The sequence below is a fragment of the Oryctolagus cuniculus genome, chromosome 2, assembly GCF_051225735.1.
Source record: "Oryctolagus cuniculus isolate XC-2025 breed Fujian yellow rabbit chromosome 2, ASM5122573v1, whole genome shotgun sequence".
In the NCBI taxonomy this organism is placed as follows: Eukaryota; Metazoa; Chordata; class Mammalia; order Lagomorpha; family Leporidae; genus Oryctolagus; species Oryctolagus cuniculus.
In genome coordinates, this window is record NC_142868.1 from 32,560,541 (window position 1) to 32,586,142 (window position 25,602).

Sequence of the window (25,602 nt, forward strand, 5' to 3'; positions counted from 1 at the left end):
GCTTTACGATGGACCGCCAGGTTGGTGACAGTGCTGAGCAGGTCACTACCCACTAAGGGTGAGCAGTAGCAGGTAGCACACGGGACGGCCTCATCCTACAGGAGGAGGCAAGCGCCACATTGTTTAGAAAGGAGCTCAGAGCGTTCTGGCAGCACAATCCAGATCCTGGGTATACTCGGTAGACCCGTCCGTGACCCAGAAAATGAGTGAGGGGCCGGCGCTGTGGCATAGCGGGTAAAGCCGCCGCCTGCAGTGCCGGCATCCCATATGGATGCGGGTTCAAGTTCCAGCTGCTCCACTTCTGATCCAGCTCTCTGCTATGGCCTGGGAAAGCAGTAGAAGATGGCCCAAGTCTTTGGGCCCCTGCACCCACATGGGAGACCCAGAAGAAGCTCCTGGCTGCTAGCTTAGGATCAGCACAGCTCCAGCCATTGCAGCCATCTGGGGAGTGAACCAGCGGATGGAAGACCTCTCTGTCTGCCCCTGCCTGTCTGTAACTGTACCTTTCACATACATACATACATACATACATACATACATAAATGAAAAAAGAAGAAATGAGTGAAGAAAAAAGTCCTGAGATGTTCCACCCATCTTCTCTTATTTAGAGGAAGACTGTGTGCTGCCCGTCCAGGGTTTGATTCCCTAACCCTGACTTTGGCCCCGCTGCTTTGGGTTTTGCTCAGAGGACGTGTAAGAGCCGCTAGCCATCCTGGGCACGGCATGAGCAGCCTGGCCTCTGCACCTGGCAGGGTAAGGGCTGCCATCACTTCTGCCTCCCACCCGGTGCGGCACACCCCGCTCTATATCACAGACAAGTACCCTGAGGCCCACAGAGCCGAAATAAGGGAGCTGGCATTGCATGTCAGGTGTGGTGGAGGGAGCGCTAAGCTGGAAGTCCAGAATCCGCAGAGCCTGCGCGGCTTATTCCGGAGGGAGGGCGAACTGTTCATCATTGCATCTTCCTGCACAGAAAGGGCTCCAGGCTTTCTGTCCATGCTAAGGCTCTACCTTCTCGCAGACAGGATGTCAGGGTGTCTGGAGAGCATACGGTTCCCCCTGCCCTGACCTCAAGGTGACCTTCCCAACTCCCCTCTGCTGGCTCTCAATTCCTGGGGCCTGGGTCCCCAGGGCAGATGTGGACAGAGTGCATGCAGGAGGCGGGACGATGGCTGCCCCGCTCACCAAGCTGGCACACAGTGGGCGCCCAAGAAAGGCTGTTTCTCATGGAAAAGTAGTATTTCTTTTCCTGGCTCTGGCAGGAGAGCCGATCAGGGAAGAGGTCAAAGGGTTGACTTGAATTAGGTTTGAAGGTTGGCTGGGATTCAATTACCCATGACCCTCTAGGCTCTCCTGCCAGCCATGATTAATGGAGACCCACTGAAGTGGGCTGGGATTGCTAACACTGCAATCAACATCACTATTATTTTGAGAATGAAGACACTGGAATTATCTGAAGAGCATTCTGAAGCCACAGGAGATTTCTTAGGCTGGAGCTATCCTGGTGCTTTAGCTCAGGAACAGCACAGGGCTCAGATTAGGAGACAAGAGGTATTTGTGAGTGTAGCTGGGGAGTCCCCGCTGCTGTTTGTTCTTGCCATCATGCTGGCCTGCTGCAGATCAGTTATCATTGAGGGCTCTGGGTGGTTTGGATCTGGATCCTGAAAACACCTTACTTGTGTTTACTTGGGGCATATATTAGGGAAAGAGGCTACTTTGCAAATCAGAGAATCCCCTCAATTAAAAGAAGAAAAGAAGCTGCCCCATTGTCACCACTTTCCTGTTTCCAATGTGGGTTTTCCTTCTCAGCTTCACACTGAGGTTTATCTAATCTCAGGCCCGGGGTGGATGAAGGCCTTGGGAACCAGGGCCCAGCTGCACAAGTTTGTTTTCCTACAGAAACATCCTTGTGGAGCCGATCTTTCAGGAGGTATTTTTGAAAATCTGATGACAACCACAGTGGCTTGTTGGATCCAAGTGAGCTGGCAGTAAGTCGGGTTTTGTTGTTTTTGGGTTTTGTGCCACATGGGGTCAGTTTGCACATTGATCTGTATAGCTGTGCTTAGCAATAGCAAATCTTCTATTAGCAAAGGAAGCCCAAGGAGACGTAACACAGATTTTCGCTTTTTTTGCTACAACCCCAGCTCTGCTCCTTGACCTCTGTCCAGCTATCTTTTCCGAGCTCAAGGCTTGTCATCTGGCTGCTGGGGACAAGTTAAGGGATCGCTGTGGCACCCAGCCCTCTGCCCCCTCCTAGGCCAAGGGCTTAATGAACCCAGTGGGAATGGAGTCCAGTGTTCTGAGAGTCATTGCCCTTCTGTGTCCTAATAACGTAGCTGTCTCTGCGCTAATCCACTTCCCTCTAAGAACACAATCCATACGTGTGATTTGATGTATGGGTTTTCAAGCTCACTGAATGAGCTCAAACTTGAAAGAGATCCAGATCATAATAACCCCTATTATTTTTAGAGCATTACCTCGTCATTCTGATGAATTCGCTTAGAGGGCTGCTCCCTGCCGCTTCCCCAGGGAGAGGCACAAGAACACAGATTTCCTTTGGTGGGAGTTCACATGTTTAGAGCTGTAACATAGCAGATCATTGTGAAATCTAATGGGTGCTTGGCCCATGCCAAATAAGCCCAGCACCCAAAGCACATAAAGAAACCATTGAAAGACACTGGACTGAATCCAAAAGGCCGTGGCTAATGTTTCACCTAATCTCGATCCTGGTCTCTCCTGCTGCCCACTGCCGGCCCCACCCACCAGATATGCAGAGTGTCCCTGCAGCTGCTTCTAGCCTATTTGCAACCTTTAACCCCAGGCAGAAGAGTGAGGACGCTTTTTGAAGCCCAGAGCCAAAAGGGGGACAGAGGAGTCGCTAGAGCAGGCAGAGGGGGAGGGTGGTTGGAGGTTGGAAGGGGTTAATTCCCTGGGGGTGGGGCTGTAGGCTGACCCGAGACAGGCTCCGGGCCACAGAGAAAGCCCGGTGGGACTGGAGGTGACACTGGGTCAGAACCCCAGGACTTGGAGCAGGAATGTATATGAGCTGGGAACAAAAGTTTCAAAAAGAGGCAGTGAAAAAAAATGCGCGTTTTTGTTTTCAATTCTTTTTATCTTGGCTCTATCTCAGGCACCAGTGACTCCGGAACTTTAGAAGCTAAGGGCGGGGTGGGGTGGGGTTTGGTGATTTTTTTTTTCTTTTCCTCTTAAAGGGAAGGAACAGAGCGCTCCTCGAACATGTATAATTTGCTTGAACATGATCCCAGCCACTAATAAAAATATTGAGCAATATTTCATTCTATCTCTCTGGAACTGGCATTTGCAAAGGTGGTATTGACAGATCAGAGAGCAGAAAGGAATTCTGCCACTACCCGTGGAGGAATTTGGACCTGCGAGAGATTTTTGCTGTTAATTATTGATGATTTCAGCTGCCCTAAGCCAGGCTTTATGTTTCTAAAGAGTATGTGCAGAATTGGTAACAAAAATCATCATTTGTTCCTGGTAAGGGCTACTGGGCTTCAGAGAAAAAATCTTTAGACCCTGTATATGAGATAGAGTGAGAGAGAGAGATTAATTCATAAAACCCAGAAGTTTAGCTGAACTTCCAGCCTGGAATTTATTTTTTGAACAACAGAGATGGATAATAGCCTGAGATAACACAGTATATGAAAACTCAAACGTGCCACATTCCTGATAGAGAAATGGCGGGCGCAGGTTATGGGAGGATTGATTACAAGGGCTTTTTAAATAAAAGTGTCTTCAGTGTCTTGAGGTGAGGGAGTGAGTTTGTGTGAACTTGTGAGGATCCCGTAAGGTCAGTGTTCCCTGTGCAAACATCATTCTCAACAGCAGGCAGCCCTCCTCGCCCCCCCAGCTCTGGGGGCGTCATAAGGGCTGTGGGGAATGCAGGTAAAAAGAGAAGCTTGCTTTAGCCCTGGACCCTTGAAGCCCTCGCTTAGTTCTTCCCACCGCTGAGCTTCTCCAGGAACTTTTTAAAGGTCCCTCATCCCTCTGAGGTTGAACCCGGCACTACCACTCAGAAGAGAGCGACTGCACCACTCCTCTCCCCAACCTCAGTTTCTCCATCTGTCAAATGAGGAAGGGATACCGCCGGCAGGGAACAACGGAGATGAGCCCTTCTTGCAGGCTGGATGCCCTGACCTGTGTCAGGTAAGATGCAGCCTCAAACAGCTGGGGCCCGGCCAGCTTGCGACTGTTTCTTGCTTTGATTTACTTATTCATTTATTTGAAAGAGTCACAGAGAGGGAGAGACAGAGAGAGACCCACAGAAAGAGAGATCTTCCATCTGCTGGTTCACTCCCCAGATGGCTACCATGGCTAATGCTGGGCCAGGCCAAAGCCAGGAGCCAGGAGCTTCATCCGGGTCTCCCACTTGGGTTGCAGGGCCCAAGTACTTGGGCCATCTTCCACTGCTGTCCCCAGGTACATTAGCAGGGAGCTGTATTGGAAGTGGAACAGCCAGGACAGAAACCAGTGCCCCTATGGGGTGCCTGCCGGCGTCCAAGGCAGTGGCTTTACCATGATTTATTGTTTTGAAGCAAATGTGTACAAAGCACTTACTATGTGACAGGCACCTTCTAGGTGCTTGGCACACTGACTCACGTGATCGCTCATCACAACCTTAGGAAGCAGAAACAGAGCTTACGTAACCGGCCTAAGAGCTCATAACAGAATTTGAACCCAGCCAAGCTAGACCATTCCAAGTAGATCTCCCGGCCATGGAGGTCACCAGGGAAGGCCTCTGTGGCCATGGCCAGTGCAGTGGGATCCCAGGGCCACTTCTACACAGTCTAGAAAAGCAGAGCAGGGCCAGGAGTACTGCCATTGCACGCACTTCCATCCGGCGAGGGCTCACAGCCAGAACCTGGGGGCAGAGAGGCTGGAGGAGGGCGCAGAGTGAGTAGAGTCCCCAGCCCTCTGGTGCCCTGCCCGCCTCTCCACTCCCACCGCCTGGGAGGACACAGCCTCCTCTCCCGCCTTGGCCTGGGGAGCGTAGAACTGCTGGCCCTTGAAGCCTGAGTGACTAGAAGGTTGGCTGGAAGGAGGAGAGCATGAGGGGTCAAGAAAAAAAAAAATCACATGTCTAAAAAACCTCAAGACCCGTGTTTTTAATTATGAAAGCAACACCTGTTTATGACAGTCATGGCAAAGTGGCTGACTCAGCCCCATTTCTAAATTCCTTCTCCCTTGCCTGTTTCAGCCATGGAGGGTCGTGTCCCAAATCTGACCCATTAGATTTGAGTCTGTCATGGAGTTCCTGTTCTTGCTTTCCTGGACAGTCCTTCCTGTCTCCTTTCTTCACTCTTGGAATGTGCATGTGATGACTGGGAGTGCAGCAGCCTCCTTGAGGCCATGAAGGAAAGGCCATGAATATTTCACAAATTGCTCGTGGCATTGTTGAGCTAACAAACCACTATGATGTATAATTGTGTTACTTGCAGACAAGGACAACCCTATTTATATGCTGTCCATTGTAGAAAAGTTCAAAATTACAGGGGAAAAAAAAGGGTAGAAAATATCATCTATAATCCTACCATCCAGAAATAATCAGAATTACTATTGCAACATATATTCCTTTGATTTTTCCTTTTGTGCTTTTACAGAAATATGGAACAGTTTCCCAGGAACATCATTTTGTAGCCGATTCTTTTACTTATCAGTACACCATGGCCATCTTTCCATGTCAGTCATAGTCAACTACTGATCATTGTATGGAAGTTCACAGGTTTAACCAATTTTTTTAAGATTTTATTTATTTATTTGATAGGTAGCATTACAGACAGTGAGAGGGAGAAGCAGAGAAAGGTCTCCCATCCATTGGTTCACTCCCCAGTGGCCGCAGTGGTCAGAGCTGCACCAATCTGAAGCCAGGAGCAGGTGCCTCCTCCCAGACTCCCATGTGGGTGCAGGGGCCCAAGGACTTGGGCCATCTTCTACTGCTTTCCCAGACCATAGCAGAGAGCTGGATCAGAAGAGGAGAAGCCGGGACTAGAACTGGTGACCATATGGGATGTTGGCACCGCAGGTGGAGGATTAACCTGCCACAGCACCAGCCCCTAACCAATTCTTTATTGTCAAATATTTATTGTTTCCCATGTTTAAATCTTGTAAACAATGATAGTGTGAACATGTTTGTAGATGCATCTTGGTCTGATCATTTCCTTAGGATAAATTCTCAAAATTGCTGGATCCGTGGGATTGCAGTTTTTAGCTTTTACTTGCCTATAGATTAAATGCCCTTCAGAAAGGCTTGATCAGCTTCTATGCTTCACTTCAGTACGTGCCTGCTGTCACGTCATTGTCAACACTGGGAATGATCACCTTTGCAAAAAAACTCAGCAAGCAACATAGATTAAATTAATTTAATTATTGAACTTGACATATGTTCGTGATGTCATTTGCCATTTCTCATTCTGTTACTATATACCAGGCACTGGGCTAGGTAGTTTACACATGCTGCTGCATTTAATCCTCACAAGCAATTATCTTTTGTTCTACGAGTGAGTAGACCATAGCTCACAGGGGCTAAGTGATTTGCTCAAGATTGTATAATTAGTAAGTGATCAAACTGGACTTGTAATTAGCTCTGCCTGACTCCAAAGCAGACACTGTAATAAATAAGGAGGGTGAGTGTTTGTATTTTGAAAAGTGATGTGTAAGTTCTCCAAGTCTTAGGTGAATCAGTAGAACACAAGCAGCATTCTCCAAGGGGCAAGTCAAGGGAATTCGTGGAAGCACCTACGTATAGGGGTGTGGAGAAGGTGAAGGGACAGTAAACAGGCAGTGAAGTCCATGGGCAATCAGGGGCATGATGGACAGAAAGAACCTACTGGGAGTGTAGCTGTGAAAGTGGCTGCTATGTGACAGAGATAGAGTCACAGTCACTGCCAAGACACAGGACAGCCTGGAGACGATACTACAGCAAACGCTGTCTCCTCCTGGCACCTCCCATTGGCCAACTCCAACCAGAAGCCAGAGGAAAAGTGGGCCTGGAAGAGTCATCTGTGGACATCACCCTCTGGGACCCACAGGGAGGGAAAGAGGGATGGAGAAGGGATCTCCAGGGGCCCAGCCCCTGGTTCTCTTGTACCTTTGGAAGGGTAGAACCATAGCACAGTGCACCTAACTGTTGCTGGACTTCACAACCAGGCTGTAAGGCTGTTACGGGACCAGATGCAGTCATGGGTAATGGGCCTAGTAAGTTTGGTGCACAGTAGGTACTCAAGAACATTGAGTTCTTACTGTTTTCACACTTTTAATTGGCATAGTACTTGGCTTCCTCTAGAAGATTCTATGTGTGTGTGTGTGCCCCCCCCCCACAATCATTGGCCATAAAATAACAACAAAATCCAATTACAAAGCAAAAGGAAGATTTTCCTTTCCTGGACACATTTGGGTTCTTGGGTGCATTTGCCAGACTCCCTGGCTCCGAGGTATGGCTGTACAACTGAGTGCCAGCTAAAGGAATGTGAGAAGTGATGAGCACACTTCCAGGCCTGGTCCATAAAAGCCTCTCACACGGATTCTTCCATGCTCTCTCCCCTTGAGCAGCCCAATCTCCATGAACACAGCAGCCTTAAGATTCTTGTTCTGAGAACGATGCACAGAGCCCCCACCCCTGCCCACCCCTCCTGACCTAGAATCGCCTTGGCTGCTTATGGAAATGCGGAATCAAAGCTGATGGTGGTGTGCCATTCCTACGTTAGACTTTGCAATAGCATTTAGTGCTACCCTCATTAGCACAAAGAACAAGCGTGTGAGTACGGTACTCAGGCCCTCAGACCCAGGTTGACAGAAACAGATCAATGCGCGGTGAGGCTGCTGCTCTGCAGGGGTCCCCAGGTCTCAGGCTTCCGGCCTTCCCCTTTGAGACTTTGATTTTGGCTTACGTGGGTTATTATATTCTACCAAGAATCTCTACTACAGAGAGTACCAGAAAGAAGAAACCTGCCTCTGAATGTGATCATTCTCATCGAGGTTATGGCTACCTTAATCTGTGCCCAGGGCACTGACCGCAGAGGCAGCTTGCCTCGGTCCCTGGGGAACGGTGAGCCTTGGACAAGTGACTGAGCTTCTTGGAGTTTCTGTGTGTAAAGAACTGAAAACCATGCCAGATAGACCGCAAGCACTCCATGCAGGCCTGGGGGATAAAGGGATAAAGTGAGAACAGATCAATGACTGGGTTCTCTCCCCTCTCTCATTCCAACCAAACTGACTCTGTGGTTCCTTCTCTCTTGGAAGAAGGTTGGTGAATGGTAATTTGGAGAAAGAGGGCACAAAGGAGGGATAAAGACATGGACAGGACCGGCCACATGTCTCTTTTCCTCCACCTCTGAGATTGATGCAGAACCCACCCACTCCCTCTGTGACCGTCCTCCAGCCCACAGTGTCTTCCATGGCACAGCTGGCCCTCGGTATCAGTGGGAGCGCTGCCAATACCAAAGCCTGGAGATGCTCCAGTCCCTCATACAGAATGGCTTAGTATCACACATAGCCTGGGCATGCGTTCCCATGCACTTAAATCTTACAGTTCCAAAAACCGTGTAAATGCTGTGTGAGTGGTTCTTGTGCCATACTGTATAGGGAATAATGACAAGAAAAAAATTATACAGTTTCAGTACAGATGCAATTCTCTTTTCAAATATTTTCAATCTGTGGTTGTTTGAATCCAAGTATATGGAACCTGTGGGGTACAGAGGGTTAACCTCATAGCAAGGGACATAGAAATGGGACTCTGGATCCAGACTGCCCTTTTTTTTTTTTTTTTTTTTTTGTAAATTCTAATCTTAGCCAGTGCTGCGGCTCAATAGGCTAATCCTCCACCTGCGGCACTGGCACCCCAGGTTCCAGTCCCAGTTGGGGCGCCGGATTCTGTCCCGGTTGCTCCTCTTCCAGTCCAGCTCTCTGCTGTAGCCCGGGAAGGCAGTGGAGGATGGCCCAAGTGCTTGGGCCCTGCACCTGCATGGGAGAACAGGATAAGTACCTGGCTCCTGCCATCGGATCAGCGCGGTGCGCTGGCCGCAGTGCGCCGGCCACAGCGGCCATTGGAGGATGAACCAACAGTAAAGGAAGACCTTTCTCTCTGTCTCTCTCTCTCACTGTCCACTCTGCCTGTCAAAAAAAAATCTAATCTTTATTTATTTTTAAACTTTTATTTAATAAATATAAATTTCGAAAGTACAACTTTTGGATTATAGCGGTTTTCCCCTCATAACCACCCTCCCACCCCCACTCCTGTCCCACCTCCTATTCCTTCTCCTATCCCATTCTTCATTAATATTCATTTGTAATTATCTTTATATACAGAAGATCAACATGGTATATACTAAGTAAAGATTTCAACAGTTTGCACCCACACAGACACTCAAAATATAAAGTACTATTTGAATACTAGTTTTACCGTTAATTCGCATAGTACAACACATTAAGGACAGAGATCCTACATGGGGAGTAAGTACACAGGGACTCCTGTTGTTGATTTAACAAATGACACTCTTATTTATGACGTCAGTAATCACCCGAGGCTCTTGTCATAAGCTGCCAGACTGCCCGGTTTGAATTCGACTATTTGACCCACCACCAAGCTTCTAGGACAGTGCCTGGCTGAAGTGGTCATGAGTAAGGGTATACACTGTTATTGCTGCTCTTCTGTCATTGCTGTCAGCACAGAAAGGTGTTCTGGATAAAGTCACTGCCTCCCCTTCTTGGTAGATGCCAACAGTGGTGCCACCCAGAGAAAGCATCTTGTCTTAAAGTCCCTGCTCCCTCCATGCCTTGCTTGACTGAATGCCATTGATTCAGAAAAACAAACTTTAAATGACTTGTGAAAAGTAGAGTGGAAAGGGAGCAGATATTCAGAATTGTTAGGTCATAGTCCTGTGAAGGCAATGGATAGATGGGTGGACGGATTGTGGATGGATGGTTGAATTGTGGATGGATGGATGGGTGGTTGAATGGGTGGATGGATAGGTGGATGATGGATGGATGGTGGATGGATGGTTGGAGGGGTGGATGGATAGATGGATGAGTGGATGGATGATCTGGCTGTATCAGGTTTCAACTGCTTAGCAAGGCAATACTGCCAACGCCAACTTTCCTGTCAGTTAGTAGAACATTCCACTTACCCCATAATGACCAGAGACAGAAGTAATGGCTACAGGACACTAAAATATGTTAAAGTAAGGGCTTCTATCAAATGTACATAATAGGTAGGACATATTTTCAGTTGTGTATCCCATCCATTTATGTTCCTAAAACTTAACAGCCCCATAAAATGAAATTCTGATATAGCATAAAGAAAACACTAAAACTGCATAGAATTTACACAGAGTTCCCCGACCTGAGTTTTGTTGTCATGTCATGGCATAGGCCAGAAGGAACATTCTAGAAAAATAGATTGGCTGAGAGATGGAGACAGAGATTATTCAGGCCCACCTACTACGTGCCAGGTGCTTAATTGGTGTCACCTCATTTAATATTCACCAGATTTATGTCCTACAGAGAGCTTTCAGGAAGCCATCTGTTCTCGTAATAAAAGTGTTTCTCAGGAATTATAATGACTTGGATTTAAAGCTGAACTTTGCCATTTCCCAGCTGCGAGATTTCAGAGAAGTTAACGCTCTGAATCTGGGAGGAGTAAGTGAGCTAACATATGTCAAACACCTGGTGCATAATAGGTGCCTAAGAAATGATGCTTTTCTTTGGTTAGTGGCTCTCAACTTTGGCTGAACACTGGAAACACTTGAGGTACTTTAAACAAAATACTCTTGCCTGCATCCTTCCTCCAGAGAGTTAGATTAAATTGATCTGGGGTGTGGCCTGGCCGTGGGCATGGGGATTTTTGAAAGCTCCCCTGGTGAAACTAAAGTGCAGCCAAGGTTGAAAACCACTTGTCTTAATTGAATCATCCACTAACATAGGGAGGTAGGGAGTGGTGCAGTAATGGTCGTGTTAATCACACTGGGCAGTGTTGTCAGGGCTGGGAATTCTGGGAACTGTTGTCTCCTTCTGCTGTTAGGGAAAGGGCTCAGAAAAGTGAGAGCTCTCCCAGTATGCCCCAGGGGAGCACCAATGTCTTCAGGTTAACAAACGTCCAGACTAGTGGTTTTCATCTAGGTAAAGAGTTCCACTTTGGGCACCCTTTAGAATGAAGTAAATGAATAACAGAGCCAGTGAGTGTCAAGCTTCAAATTAAATGTATGTTTCAGGAACTGAGATAATGGCAAAGTCCTACTGTCTTAAAAAAATTATTATTCCTGGCCAGCGCCGTGGCTCACTAGGCTAATCCTCCTCCTGTGGCACCGGTACCCCGGGTTCTAGTCCTGGTCGGGGTGCCGGATTCTGTCCCGGTTGCCCCTCTTCCAGTCCAGCTCTCTGCTGTGGCCCAGGAGTGCAGTGGAGGATGGCCCAAGTGCTTGGGCCCTGCACCCGCATGGGAGACCTGGAGGAAGCACCTGGCTCCTGGCTTCCGATCGGCGCAGCGTGCAGGCAGTAGCGGCCATTTGGGGGGTGAACCAATGTAAGGAAGACCTTTCTCTCTCTCTCTCTCTCTCTCTCTCTCTCTCTCTCTCTCTCACTGTCTAACTCTGCCCATCCAAAAAAAAATATTATTCCTTATTTATTTGAAAGGCAGAGCAACAGAGAAGGAGACACACACACACACACACACATCCCTTCTGTCCTCTGGTTCACTCCCCAAATGCCCACAATGGCCAGGGATGGATCAGGCTGAAGCCAAGAGCCAGGAACTCTAACCAGGTCTCCCACGTGGGTGGCTGTGGGGAGCAATTCGGACTAGACTAAGTTACTGGAATTAAGACTTATTCTATGCATCTGCTCTCCCACAATATGGCGCTGGGAGAGGAGAAAACAGCTTCTACACAGCTGCCTCCAGTTCAGCCAATAAACAGCAGGACCTGCTCCTGATTGGAGGAGAGCAGCGTGCTCGGCGTGTGGGCAGCCGAGTTAGGATTGGCGGAGGAGGACTATAAAGGAGGAGAGAGACGGCATGCACCAGGAACATCTAAGGGGAGCATCTAAGGCGAACGCCTGTGCAGCCCCCGAGAGAGCCGGCCGGCGGTGTGCCGCTCCCCTGCGGAAGTGGGGAATGTGGCCAGGGGGAACTGCCCTTCCACGGAGGTGGAAGGGACAGTAGCCAACCCGGGAAGAACCAGCAGCAAACCCGGGGAGGGCCGAGCAGACGAAAGAACAGCGCAGGGTCCTGTGTCGTTCCTCCACGAAGAGGGGGAGCGACATAATGGTGCCGTGACTCGGATATGAAGCCTAGGCAGGGTTTAGTGTCGTTCCTCCATGAAGAGGGGGAGTGACAGGTGGCAGGAGCTGAAATACTTGGGCCATCTTCTGCTGCTTTCCCAGGTGCTTAGCAGAGAGCTGGGTGGGAAGCAGAGCAGCCAGGACCCTGGTATGCAACTCCGGCATCTCAAGGATGGCTTAGCCCACTGCGTCATAACGCCCGTCCCTCCAGACCTGCTGTCTTATAGGAGAGCTGAGATTCTGGACCCAGAACTGGTGTGGCCTTGCTGTGTGTTGCTTAAAGAGGCTCCTTAAACTTTCTGAGCTTCCATTTTCCAACTGTTAGGGACATACTCACTTTTTTTTTTCTTTTTTAATTTATTTGACAGATAGAGCTAGACAGTGAGAGAGAGAGAGAGGTCTTCCTTCCATTGGTTCACTCCCCAAATGGCCGCCACGGCCAGAACTACGCCGATCCAAAGCCAGGAACCAGGCGCTTCCCCCGGTCTCCCACAGGGTGCAGGCGCCCAAGCGCTTGGGCCATCCTCCACTGCCCTCCCAGGCCACAGCAGAGAGCTGGACTGGAAGAGGAGCAACCGAGACCAGAACCTGGTGCCCGTATGGGATGCTGGCACTACAGGCAGAGGATTAACCAAGTGAGCCACGGGGCTGGCCCCAGGGACATACTCACTTTTAAATCTCGCTGTCTGAAGGCTTGATCTTTTTAGGAAAAAACAAGGGCAAGTCATCTGTTCCCACTGTTGTTTATACAGTAGTCCCCCATTATCCAGTTTTGCTTTCTGTAGTTCCAGTTATTTGCAGTCAAATGTGGTCCAAAAATGTTCAATAGAAAATTCCAGAAATAATTTGTAAGTTTTAAATTGCATATCATTCTGTGTAGCATGATGAAATCTCACACAATCTTACTCTATCTCATCCTGGATATAAGTCATCCCTTTATCCATAAGTGTCTTCACACGGTATGTGCTACCCACCTATTTGTCACTTCTTCGTAGCTGTCTAGATTTGCAAATAGGCTGTCATGGTATCACAGTACCTGTGTTCAGATAACCCTTTTTGATAGAGAGAGTCTACATTCACTTACGTTTATTATACTATATTATTCTCTTATTGTGCCTACTTTATTTTTTTAAAGATTTATTTATTTATTTGAAAGTCAGAGTTACACAGAGAGAGGAGAGGCAGAAGGAGAGAGAGAGAGAGGTCTTCCATCCAATGGTTCACTCCCCAATTGGCCGCAATGGCTAGAACTGCACCGACCTGAAGCCAGGAGCCAGGAGCTTCTTCCAGGTCTCCCACGTGGGTGCAGGGATCCAAGGACTTGGGCCATCTTCCACTGCTTTCCCAGGCCATAGCAGAGAGCTGGATCGGAAGTGAAGCAGCCGGGTCTTGAACTGGTGCCCATATGGTATGCTACACCACAGTGCCGGCCCTATGCCTACTTTATAAATTAAGCATTACCCTAGGTGAGTGTGCACAGGACTCAACATTTTATATATATATATATATATATATATATATATATGTATATATATACACATATATATGTGTGTGTGTGTGTGTGTGGTTTGGTACTACCCATATTTTCAGGCATCCACTGGGGGTATTGGAAGCAGAGAAGAGGGGACTTTTTTACATAAAAGTTTAGGAAGTTCCATGGAGCATGTTAAATTGTTTGTTACTTGAATAAGTTCTAAATCCCCTCCAACATGTAAAAGTGTTTGACTCCAATTCAAATATGGTTTAAAGGTTACACTATGTGGTGGGCTCTACTAGGAGGCTGTTGAAGGGAGAAGGCGTTCTGAGAGGCCAGGGAGCTGAGCGGGAAATCATGGTGCTAAGCCCTGGATGGGCCGAAGTAGTTTATGGAGCTCAGCAGCCCAGTGTGGTATCTAGAAAAATCTCTGCACGAAAAATCATCAGCCAAACAATTGCTACCCCAGCTCAGTTCTCTCTGCCGGAAATAGTGCCGTTAAAACGACTTCCAAAGTGTGGGAGAGAAACTTGACGTGTCGTGATGGTGTTCACAGTGGCAGCGCTGTGCAGCCTGGCCACGTAGGCTGGGAGGCGGTACCTGCACCCAGAAATGCACTTCTTCCAGCCACTTCTTGTGTGATCGGATCCCAGGCAAGTTGTTTTACCTCTCAGTGCCTGTAAAAATCAGAGAGCAGTGGTAACCTCACAGGGCTGGTATGAGGAATAGCTAATAAAATGTGATAGTGACACACCCAATTTAAATGCAAACGGCTGTAAAACAACAAAAAGCATATTTAAACATTTCCACTGCTGGGAGGTGGGGTGGGAAGGAGACAATAGGGCTTTGAGAGGAGAGCATTTCTTTTGCTCTGTAGTGTACACTTCAGTTAATCAATGAATGTTTATTATTCTGTGTAGCCACACTGTGCTAGGCTCTGGGAAATACAGAACCGTCTTGGTTCTCATGAAATTGGTAGTCAGTCATTCCAGGAACGCTATGTAAAGCCTATTGGAAAATATTCTAAATTACAGTTCCCCCTCTCTCTTCCTCTAATATTTGCCGAACTGTCTGCATGAGATAGTGCTGGGAGCTTCAGGAGACACCAAGTCTGATTAAACACATCATTACCCTTGAAGGGTTTGAAACCTCATCTTAAACAGGAGACATATGGGAAAAGGCAGATAGTCCAGGGCAGTGCCTAATGCCAAGAAAATATTTGCCTTTTTCTTTGAATTGTGTTTCTTTCCCATTTGAGGAGCTCCCATTGGTTCTTCTGTCTTGTCCCAAATGGCATGATTTCCTGTTTTTCCCCTTTTTTCTTTAAAATTTGAATAATAACATACACTATAATATATATAATATATATAATATTTCAGAAAGTTCATGGAAAAAATAGGATGAAAAACCAAGTTTGTTTCTGCTTGAAAAACATTTTTGAAATTAATGCATTTTTTAAAATATGCGTTATAAAAAAGTTCCATGAACTTTTTTGCAACCATACTATATATATAAATGTGTATATATATGTATGTATGTAACACACACACATACAGAGTCATGCAGCACATAACAATGTTTACATCAATGGCAGATACCATATATGATAGTGATCCCATAACATGACATTGCCTAGAGACATCATAGCCATCTTAGTTTGTGGAAGTACACTCTGAAGTGGTCATACTATGGTGAAATCACCTAATAGCATATTTTTCAGAATATATATATATATATATATATGTAATTTTCTTCATTCATTCATTGACAGGCATTCCAAATTCTGTCCATATCATGACTATTGTGAATAATGGTGCAAAGAACACAGGAGTGTAGATACGTCTTTGACATAATGATTTCATTTATTTGCATGTATACCCAGAAGTCAGATGGCTGAGTCATGTCGTATTTCTGTTTTTAATTTTTTGGAACCTCCATTCTGCTTTTCTTCAATGTCTATACTAATGAACATTTCCACCAAAATTGTGCAAGGGCTCCCTTTACTCCATATCCTTGCCAGCTTATCTTTGGCCTTTTTGATCTTAGCCATTCTAACAGGTTTCTGAGGTGGTATCTCATTGTGGTGTGTACTCTCTGTGTCTGGCTTTTTGTAACTGTCATGTGCTTCTGACAGTTCACATACCTTCTTTTATTTTTTCTTTAAAGATTTTTATTTATTTGAAAGTCAGAGTTACACATAGAGGAGAGACAGAGAGAGGGGGAGAGGGAGAGAGAGAGAGAAAGGTCTTTCATCTGCTGGTTCACTCTCCAATTGGTTGCAATGGCTGGAGCTGTGCCAATCTGAAACCGGGAGCCAGGAGCTTCCTCTGGGTCTTCCCACACGGGTGCAGGAGCCCAGGAACTTGGGCCATCGTGTACTGCTTTCCCAGGCCATAACAGAGAGCTGGATTGGAAGAGGAGCAGCCAGGACTCGAAATGGCACCCGTATGGGATGCCAGCACTGCAGGCGGTAGTTTTACCCACTATGCCACAGTGCCGGCCCCCATATATCTTCTTATGAAATGGCCAATGCTTTTACCCAATTTTAAATGTACTGTTTTGTATTTTTGACTATTTGGGGAAAAAATCTTTCCTCATTGAATTACATTGGTGCCTTTGTGAAAAATCAACTGAGTATATATGTGGGGATAATTTGTGGACTCTATTACTGTTCTACTGATTTTGTCAACCCTTACCTCAGTATCACACTGTCTTGATTATTGTAGGCTAAAAGCAATTTTTATATTCATCTTCTATTGCCACAAGCTATGCTTTGAATATATTTATCCTCCAAAATTCTATGTACTAGAGGCTTGTCCCCAGTGTTGTGGAGTGAAGTGGTGAAATTTTTTAAGAGTTGGGCAGTAGAGGGTGATTCAGTTTGTGAGAGGAATTAATACTTTCCTTTAAGGAGTGCATTTTTAGCCTCCTGGAAAGTCCCACAAGAGCAGGCTGTTATAAGCAAGCCTTGTGCCTTCTCTGAATCCCTCTACATCCATCAGTCATCTCTGCCACATGCTTTTGTAGATGCCGTCTCTCCCTGTGATGCCATCTCCATGAGGCCCTCACCAGAGCCGAGCAGATGCTGGGGCCATGTCCTTGAATCTTCAGGACTGTGAGTTAAATATCTTTTCTTTATAAAGTACCTAACCTCAGGTATTTTGTTATAGCAACACAAAATGGACCAAGATACTACTTAACAACTTTTCCCAAAATCTACCAGTGCAAAACAACAAATGCTGGTCATTTCGTACTACTTCTGAGAGTTGGGAATTTGAGAGCAGTTAAAGCTAGATGGTCTGTCTTAGGGTCTCTTGGGAGGTTGCAGTCAAGCTACAGGCCAGGACTGCAGTCACCTGAAGATGGGACTGCAATGGGAGGGTCTGATCCCAAACTCTCTAATGTAACTGTTGGCAGAAGGCTCGGTTCCTTCCTGGCTCCCTGTCAGTGGTTGCATTTCCTCCTCCTGTGGGCCTCTCCATAGAACTGTTCATGACAGAGGACCTGGCTTTCTTCAAATCAAATGACCCAGAGAAGGAGAGTCAGAGAGAGGGAGGGCTGGGGGCTGGGGGCAGGGAGTAGTGTGAGAAAAAGAGATGGAGGGAGAGAGGCAGTTCAAGATGCCTTGGGTAACTGACTCTTGGGATCAACTTACTACCACTTCCGTCACGTTCTGTGGGCCACACACACCACCCCTGACACAGTGCAGGAAGAAATTCCACAAGGAATGAATATCAGGAAGTAGGGAACAGAGGGAGCCATCTTGTGGGCTGGCTACCAGTTTTGAAGTCACGTAGTCTAAGTTATCTAACTCAATTTTTCTTTTTCTAGATAGTTTTGGTTGCTCTAGATCCTTTGCAATTTCTTATAAATTTTAAAATCAGCTTCTAAAAAAAAAATTGCCCTACCCAGGTTTTCACTGGGATGGCATTGAATTTCTAATCAATTTGGAAGAAATTGATATCATCAGTTTTGTTCCATAGATGAAAAGGCTATCTCTTTTTACACCTTCTTTCGTTTCTTTCAGTCGTGTTAGTTTACAGTGTAGTCGCACTACATGTATTTCCTTACTCTAAGTGTTTTATGTTTTCTAATACTATTTTAATGATAGTTTGAAAAAATTTTTCAAATATTTATTGCTAATATATAGAAATAAAGTAGGTTTTTTTAAACTGGCTTTATATCCTACAACTTTGTCAAAGTTACTTACTAGTTGTAGAAGTCACTTTATGGAGAGTTCTTAGGACTTTTGATGTAAATAATAAAATAAATTAAAATCAGTTTTCTTACTTTCCAAATATTATTCCCATTATTTATTATTATTATTTCAATATTTATTCTTTCACTTCTGTTTCTTAACTTTTCATTGGCAAACATTTTCTGTTAAGAGCTCAGTAGGAAATATTTTAGGTTTTGCAGGCCACATGGTTTCTGTAATAACTACTCAACCATGCTGTCGTCCAAAAGCAGCCATAGACATCATGTGAATGAATGAATGTGACTGTTACTAATAAAATTTTATCTCCCTGGGTGGGTGGCCAAGCTGGATTTGGCCCCTTTAAAAGTTGCATGTCATAAAGATTAAGGAAAAATTTAGAGATTATTCCAAATTGAAGGATAGTAAAGATACCTGACAACTAACTGTAATTCATTTTTCTGGATTAGATTATTTGCTATAAAAGACATTACTGGGACAATTGATGACACTTGAATGGGTCTGAAGATTAGATGGTAGTTATGTATTGCTATTAATTTTCTGGTTTTTATGGCTGTGCAATGATTAGGTAGGAATGCATCACTGTATATAGAAAACTCACCCTCAGATACTGGAAGTGACAGAACATCACATTGGCAGCTTACTCTCAAACCATTTGGGAAGAAGTTTCTTTATGTTATTCTTACAAAACAAAAATGTGGGGCTGGCGTTGTGACTCAGTAGATTAATCCTCCACCTGCGGCGCCAGCATGCCATATGGGCACCAGTTCTAGTCCCGGCTGCTCCTCTTCTGATCCAGCTCTCTGCTGTGGCCCGGGAAGGCAGTGGAGGATGGCCCAGGTCCGTGGGCTCCTGCACCCACGTGAGAGACCCGGAAGAAGCTCCTGGCTCCTGGCTTTGGATCGGTGCAGCTCCAGCCGTTGCGGCCATTTGGGGAGTGAACCAACTGAAGGAAGATCTTTCTCTCTGTCTCTCCTTCTCACTGTCTGTAGCTCTACCTCTCAAATAAATAAATAAAATCTTTTAAAAAAACCAAAAATGTAATATTGGGCCATAGTGTAAGGAGTGATTAAAAATCCATAGCATATGAGAAGGGTGAAGCCAGAAATGGTGAGGATACCTAAGCACCCTAAGGTGAGGTTCGAGTTCTGGATGGAGCTGGGCTTTACCCATACAGTCCACTATATGTTTATATGCATTTCACTTTATAACTACTCAGTAGAGTAAGATCAGTGTCCTTGCTATGTGTTGTTAGATATCCTTCACCTTCCAGATGAACCATATGTAGTTCATATGTACAATATTTAATACATAATGTTCTGAATTGATAAAAATTGTTTTAATTTTTTTTGACAGGCAGAGTGGACAGTGAGAGAGAGAGAGACAATGGCTGCTGAGGCTGGTGCACTGCGCTGATCCGAAGCCAGGAGCCAGGTACTTCTCCTGGTCTCCCATGTGGGTACAGGGCCCAAGGACTTGGGCCATCCTCCACTGCCTTCCCGGACCACAGCAGAGAGCTGGACTGGAAGAGGAGCAACTGGGACAGAATTCGACGCCCCAACTGAGACTAGAACCTGGTATGCCAGCGCCGCAGGCGGAGGAGTAGCCTATTGAGCTGCGGCGCCTATCCCCACCATCACCGAGAAATTAAGAATTGTAACCTATTTTCACAGCTGAGAAACCAGATGTCGTTAATAGCAGAGAAGCTTCTGTGGTTTAGATCAAAATTCGAGGCTCTTTCCATGAACCCAAACGGTCCTAGTTTTGACCCCCAAAATCTTGTTGCCTTGGATAAATTATCTCAAATAGTAGAATCTCCTGGAATCACAATGGACCTTAAAAGTCATGTAGCCTAACTTCCGATCAGAGAACTTAGGACCTGCATACATTCATAACCTAACATGACATGCACACTTTACGAAGACTGTTTCCTCCTGTGATAACAGTCTGCTGTAACAACGCAAGACAGCACAAGGAAAAGACCTCCAAAACTCTCACGTTCCAAACTTAAGTAACATGTCTCATTTAGCTCTCTCCTTTTGCTGAACTTTCCTTGAATTTTTTAAAATTTACTCACTTGATAGAGAATGAGGCAAATAGGCACACACACACATGCACACACACACACACACACACAGAGCTTCTCCCTGTGGGAGCAGGAAGGGAGGGCACGCTGGGAGCTGGGAACTCAATGCAGGCATTGAACTCCAGTATGAGATGTGGGCATCCTCACTGGCATCTTAGCTGCTGGTCGGATGACTGCCCCATCCGTTACTTTTTAATAGCTTTTCATGAATTTCTGCTAATCCCTATTCTTGGTCCTTAGGATCCCCTTATTAAATCATTTTAATTTTTTCTCATTGTGGTAAAATATACCATAAAATTTGCCACTTTGTTTTTAAATGTGCAGCTGATATATTCCTATTGTTGAGAACCATCACTGCCATCTGTCTCAAACTTTTCTCTCTTCCCAGACTGAACCTCTACATATTAAATACCAATTCCCCATTCCCCCACCACAAGGCTCCGGAAAACACCATCCTATGTTGTTTCTGTGACATATACTACTCTCTCTGCACCTAAAATAATTGCAATCAAACCCTAGTTGTCCTTGGGTGATCAGCTCATTTCACTTAGTGCAATGGCGTCAAGGTTCATAGTGTATGTCAGAATTTTTTTTCCTTCTTGAGGCTGAATAATATCCAATTATTATATATATCACACATTTTGTGTTTTATATATATAATATATATATTGTGTTTATATATATAATATATATTGTGTTTATATATATATATAATATATATAATATATATATATATATGATATATATATATCACATTTTGTTTCTCCATACATTCACTGGTGGACATTTGGTTACTTCTACATTTTGGCTGTTGAGAACAATACTAAGAACATGGGTATGCAAATATGTGTTGGAGTCCCTGCTTCCATTGCTTTTGGATATCTAGGCTGAAGTGGAATTGCTGGATTATATGGTAATTCTATATTTAATTTTTGAGGCATTATCTTAATGTTTTCCTTAGCACGTACACCATTTCACATTCCCACTAGCAATGAAATGGGCTCCAATTTCTTCACATTCTTGCTCTTGTTTCTGGATTTTAAAAATAATGTCCATCCCAATGACATCTCATTCTAATTTCTTTTAAATATTTATTTATTTTATTTGAAAGAATTACAGAGAGAAGGCCGGCACCGCGGCTCACTAGGCTAATCCTCTACCTTGCAGCGCTGGCACACCGGGTTCTAGTCCCGGTCAGGGCGCCGGATTCTGTCCCGGTTGCCCCTCTTCCAGGCCAGCTCTCTGCTGTGGCCAGGGAGTGCAGTGGAGGATGGCCCAAGTGCTTGGGCCCTGCACCCCATGGGAGACCAGGAGAAGCACCTGGCTCTTGCCATTGGATCAGCGCGGTGTGCCGGCCACAGCGCGCCAGCCACGGCGGCCATTGGAGGGTGAACCAGCGGCAAAGGAAGACCTTTCTCTCTGTCTCTCTCTCTCACTGTCCACTCTGCCTGTCAAAATAAATTAATTAATTAAAATATATATATATATATTTTAAAAATGTCTGTAAAAAAAAAGAATTACAGAGAGAGAGGGAGGGAGATATTCCATCTGTTGGTTCACTCCTCAAATGACCAAAATAGCCAGGGTTGGGCCAGGCTGAAACCAGGAGCCAGGAGCTTCATCTGAATCTTCCACGTGGGTGCAGGGGCCCAAGCACTTGAGCCGTCCTCTGCTGCTTTCCCAAGTGCATTAGCAGGGAGCTGGATCAGAAGTGGAGCAGCCAGGACTTGAATCAGTGCCCATATGGGATGCCGGCACTGCAGACAGAGGCTGAACCCACTTTACCACAGTGTCAGTCCCTCATTCTAATTTTTAAATGCCCACTACTATGAGTTGAAGTGTGTTGCCCCCCAAAACCATATGTCGAAGGTACACTGACATCCTGATCTCCAGGACTCAGAATGTGTCTGGAATAGGATTGCTTCAGATGTAATGAGTTAGGATAAGGTCACACTGGTAGAAGGGCCCCTAATCCAATATGACAGTCTTTATAAGAAGATGACTTCTGGAAACAGCTGCCACCTGGAGATTGCCACCTGCCAAGACAGGTAGAGGTTAGAGTTATTCTGCGGCAAGACGAGGCTTGCCAAATATTGCCAGCAAGCCTCCAGACACTAGGAAAGACAACAGAGGACTCGCCTATAAGTTTCCAAGGGAACCTGGCCCCACCAGCACCTGGGTTTTTCACTTCTAGCCTGCAGAAGCATGCGACACCAATCTGTAGCATTTTGTCATGGAAACCCCAGAAACTGATCCACCCAGCTTGCCTTTGAAGTCCAGCCATCGAGTCCTCCTCAGGCCCTCTAATAGCTTTCCTCTTGGTTCTCAGAAAGTCTGGTCCTGGGATGGCTCTGCTCTTGCCTTCTTCCCATTGTGTACTCAACACATTCATTCAATAAATATGCTTTGAGGTTCCACTATGTGCTGAGCACTCTTTTAGGAGCTAGCAATGTGAAAACATCATGTAAAAAAATTTTTTTTATTTATTTGAAAGTCAGTTACATACAAAGAGAAGGACAGGCAGAGAGAGAGAGGGAGAGACACGGAGACATCTTCCATCTGCTGGCTCACATCCCAAATGGCCACCGCAGCCAGAGCTGCACCGATCCGAAGCCAGGAGCCAGGAGCTTCTTCAGGGTCTCCCACGCGGGTGCAGGGGCCCAAGGACTTGGGCCATCTTCTACTGCCTTCCCAGGCCATAGCAGAGAGCTGGATCGGAAGAGGACCAGCTGGGACCTGAAACAGCACCCATATGGGATGCCGGCACTGCTGGGGAGGCCTCGCTCGCCACGCCAGCCCCTGTGATAACATCTTAAAAGCCTTTTTTCTCTCGTAGCAATCGTGCACAGTTTTGATTTCTTACAATATCCCCTAAATTGTTAATAAATTTCATGAGAATGTTTCATATTTCTACCCTCTTTTTGAAACTCTCAAAGCCAAAAGTCTTTCTCTGGTTTCAGCTTAGGTTTAGAACTTTCTCACATAAAATGGCACTTTTAATTTCACAGCCACAGTTCGTCAGATGGAAACGACAGCATGTCAGAATTCTGGAAATAGGATCTATTATAACACATCTTTTCTGCAAACTTGATGTGCTACAATTTTGTGCATGCTTTGAATAGTATTTATGTGAACTGGGGTGTGAGTGTTTTGTAAAATAGACATTATTAATTTTTATTTCCCTCTTTATCTCTCTTGCTAGCTGCTAATTCAGCATCAGCTGGCTTCTTAATTCAGATTAAGCCAATAGGACAGAAAACTCACTGGCTTATTTTCTGTCCCCATGGGGAAGCAACAGGGAGAGAATGACCTTGGCAGGGGAGGGGTGAGAGGGTGCCCAGGCTGAGGTGTGCAGGGTTTGCCTGGGATTAGATCTGAGTGGTCTGTCCATCTTGATGTTTCTCTGTGCAGTTCAAGTTCCTTCTGAAATCTCAGAGGGGAATGTCAGCAGAGAGATGAGAGACCCAATCTGATAACGGGCCTGTCTAAGGAAACATCTGCAAGTGAGACTATCAAGAACGTTCTAGAACACTGCAGAACTCCACCTCAGACACCAGGCCCAATCACCTGTAAACAAACAAATGCATCTGGGATAAAGTTCAACCAAAGCTCTCAGCAAAAGTTCTATCAAAGTGTGAGTGAGTCAATGGTTTCACAGTGACTGCTTCTAATAGCTCAAGACAATTCAAAGGTGAGCATTCTGTCAACTACGCCCAACTCCTAATGGTGTCTTTTTAGAATAAAGATGGAGAGAAGAAGAAGAGGGAAGAAGGAAGGAAAGGAAGGTGGGAAGAAGGAAAGGAGGAGGAGAGACGTTCAATTTCCATATGTGAATATACACAGTGTGTGTAAAGCAAATACGATCTGTCCATGAAACCTACAGTGCTTGTGTCACCTCCACAGCCGTTGCTGACAAACCAAAGCATTACTGAGGCCGTGTGTGCCGGGACATGTCTAGACAGCAGCAGAATAAAGACGGGGTCAGCACTGCAACATGTTTCAGTCACTTTCCCAGGCAGAGTTAATCACCCAGCCGCAGTGCTGCAGGTGCTCATGGCGAGGCACAGAGGCGAGGGACTAGAAGGTTCAAGCTCCAGACCCGACTTGGCAGAGCCATTGCCATCAGAGGACCCCTAAAGGGGAAAGCGGAGCAAGAGAGGGCGAGGGTGTGCTCCTTAGAACAAGCCATTCAGCAACCCAGGGCACCCTTGCTGCCCTCCAGGAAAGCGGTCAGAGTATCTGTAGAGTGTCACAGGTGCCTGACACAAAGCAGGAGCTTCACCTGCCATGGTGTCCCCACCCCCCACCCCCCCCACCCCCCACCCCCGTCACCTCCACAGAGGGGAGTATTGCTCATCCTTCCCTGCTGGGGCCGACACCCTTCCTCCTCCTCCTCCAAGCAGATCTGGGAGTGGCCAACAGGGAATGGATCCTGCTGCTGGGTGTTGGGGCCAGGCAGAGAGAGAGAGAGGACACCGTGTGACCTTGGGTGAAAGACTCAACCCTGTGCCGGCTTGGTTTCAGCAGCCACGTGCAGATGCTAATGACCTCTACCTTATGTCTGTGCAAGACTTAAATGAAGAAACACGTTTTAAATGCTTGGCACATAACACATGCTTCACAAAGACTGGTTATCATTATGGACTTGGCACAGAGCAAAGGCTCAATAATGAGAGTCATTATTCTTATTTATCCATTAAGAAATGAATTACCAGGATAAAATCATCTCCATCAGTATTGAGCTCTGGTCTCATTTTTTAAACCCCTGTGCCAACCAGTAAGCACATAATTTGTATCACTTGGCAGGTGTGCCCAGGGAATAACCCATCAGAGCTATCACTCTGACCTGGTATGGGAGTCCCCTGACCCAGGTAGGAGGTGGGGGGAAAGGGTGACTAGAAGCAGGGAGACTTTTTGCTTACAGCAGGGACACAAAATAACAGCCTATGGAAACTACCAGGCTTCCTTTATCATTCATTCATTGATTTGGTAATTATGCATTGAGCTGTTACAAGCGTTGATTGACATTCAGAATGGCACCCCAAGAAAGAAATTTTTGATCCAGTAGGAGAATCAGAGCAAGAAGGAGAACCAATCAACCTGTAATTATTCACAGATACCTGCTTTGGTGGGAAAGGAGGCCTATCCTGGGAGAACCGCAGAAGTTTGAAAATGTGGTTCAGGGACAGTGAGGAGCTCTCTGAGGAAGGTCCTTTGAACCGGAAGGAGAGAGCTGACCAGGGACAAGGGCCCACCTCCTGCTCCCTGCCCTTTAGCCCACTCGGCATTGTGCTTGGTGCTGGGGCAGCCTAAAGGAAGCTGTGATTGCTTCCCTGGGGAGTGCTGGGAAGAGACAGGTGAGCCATGTTACACTGGCGGGGATGGGGTGGGGGGCAGGCTGCTCATTGGGATGTCCTCACAGGGACAGATCTGAATTTTCACTGTTACTCTGATTCCCTGGAAATCAGACTTCAGAGTGTGGAAGGACAGATTCAGCTGTGGCATTGGGCAGAATCACAGAAGTGGTCGTAG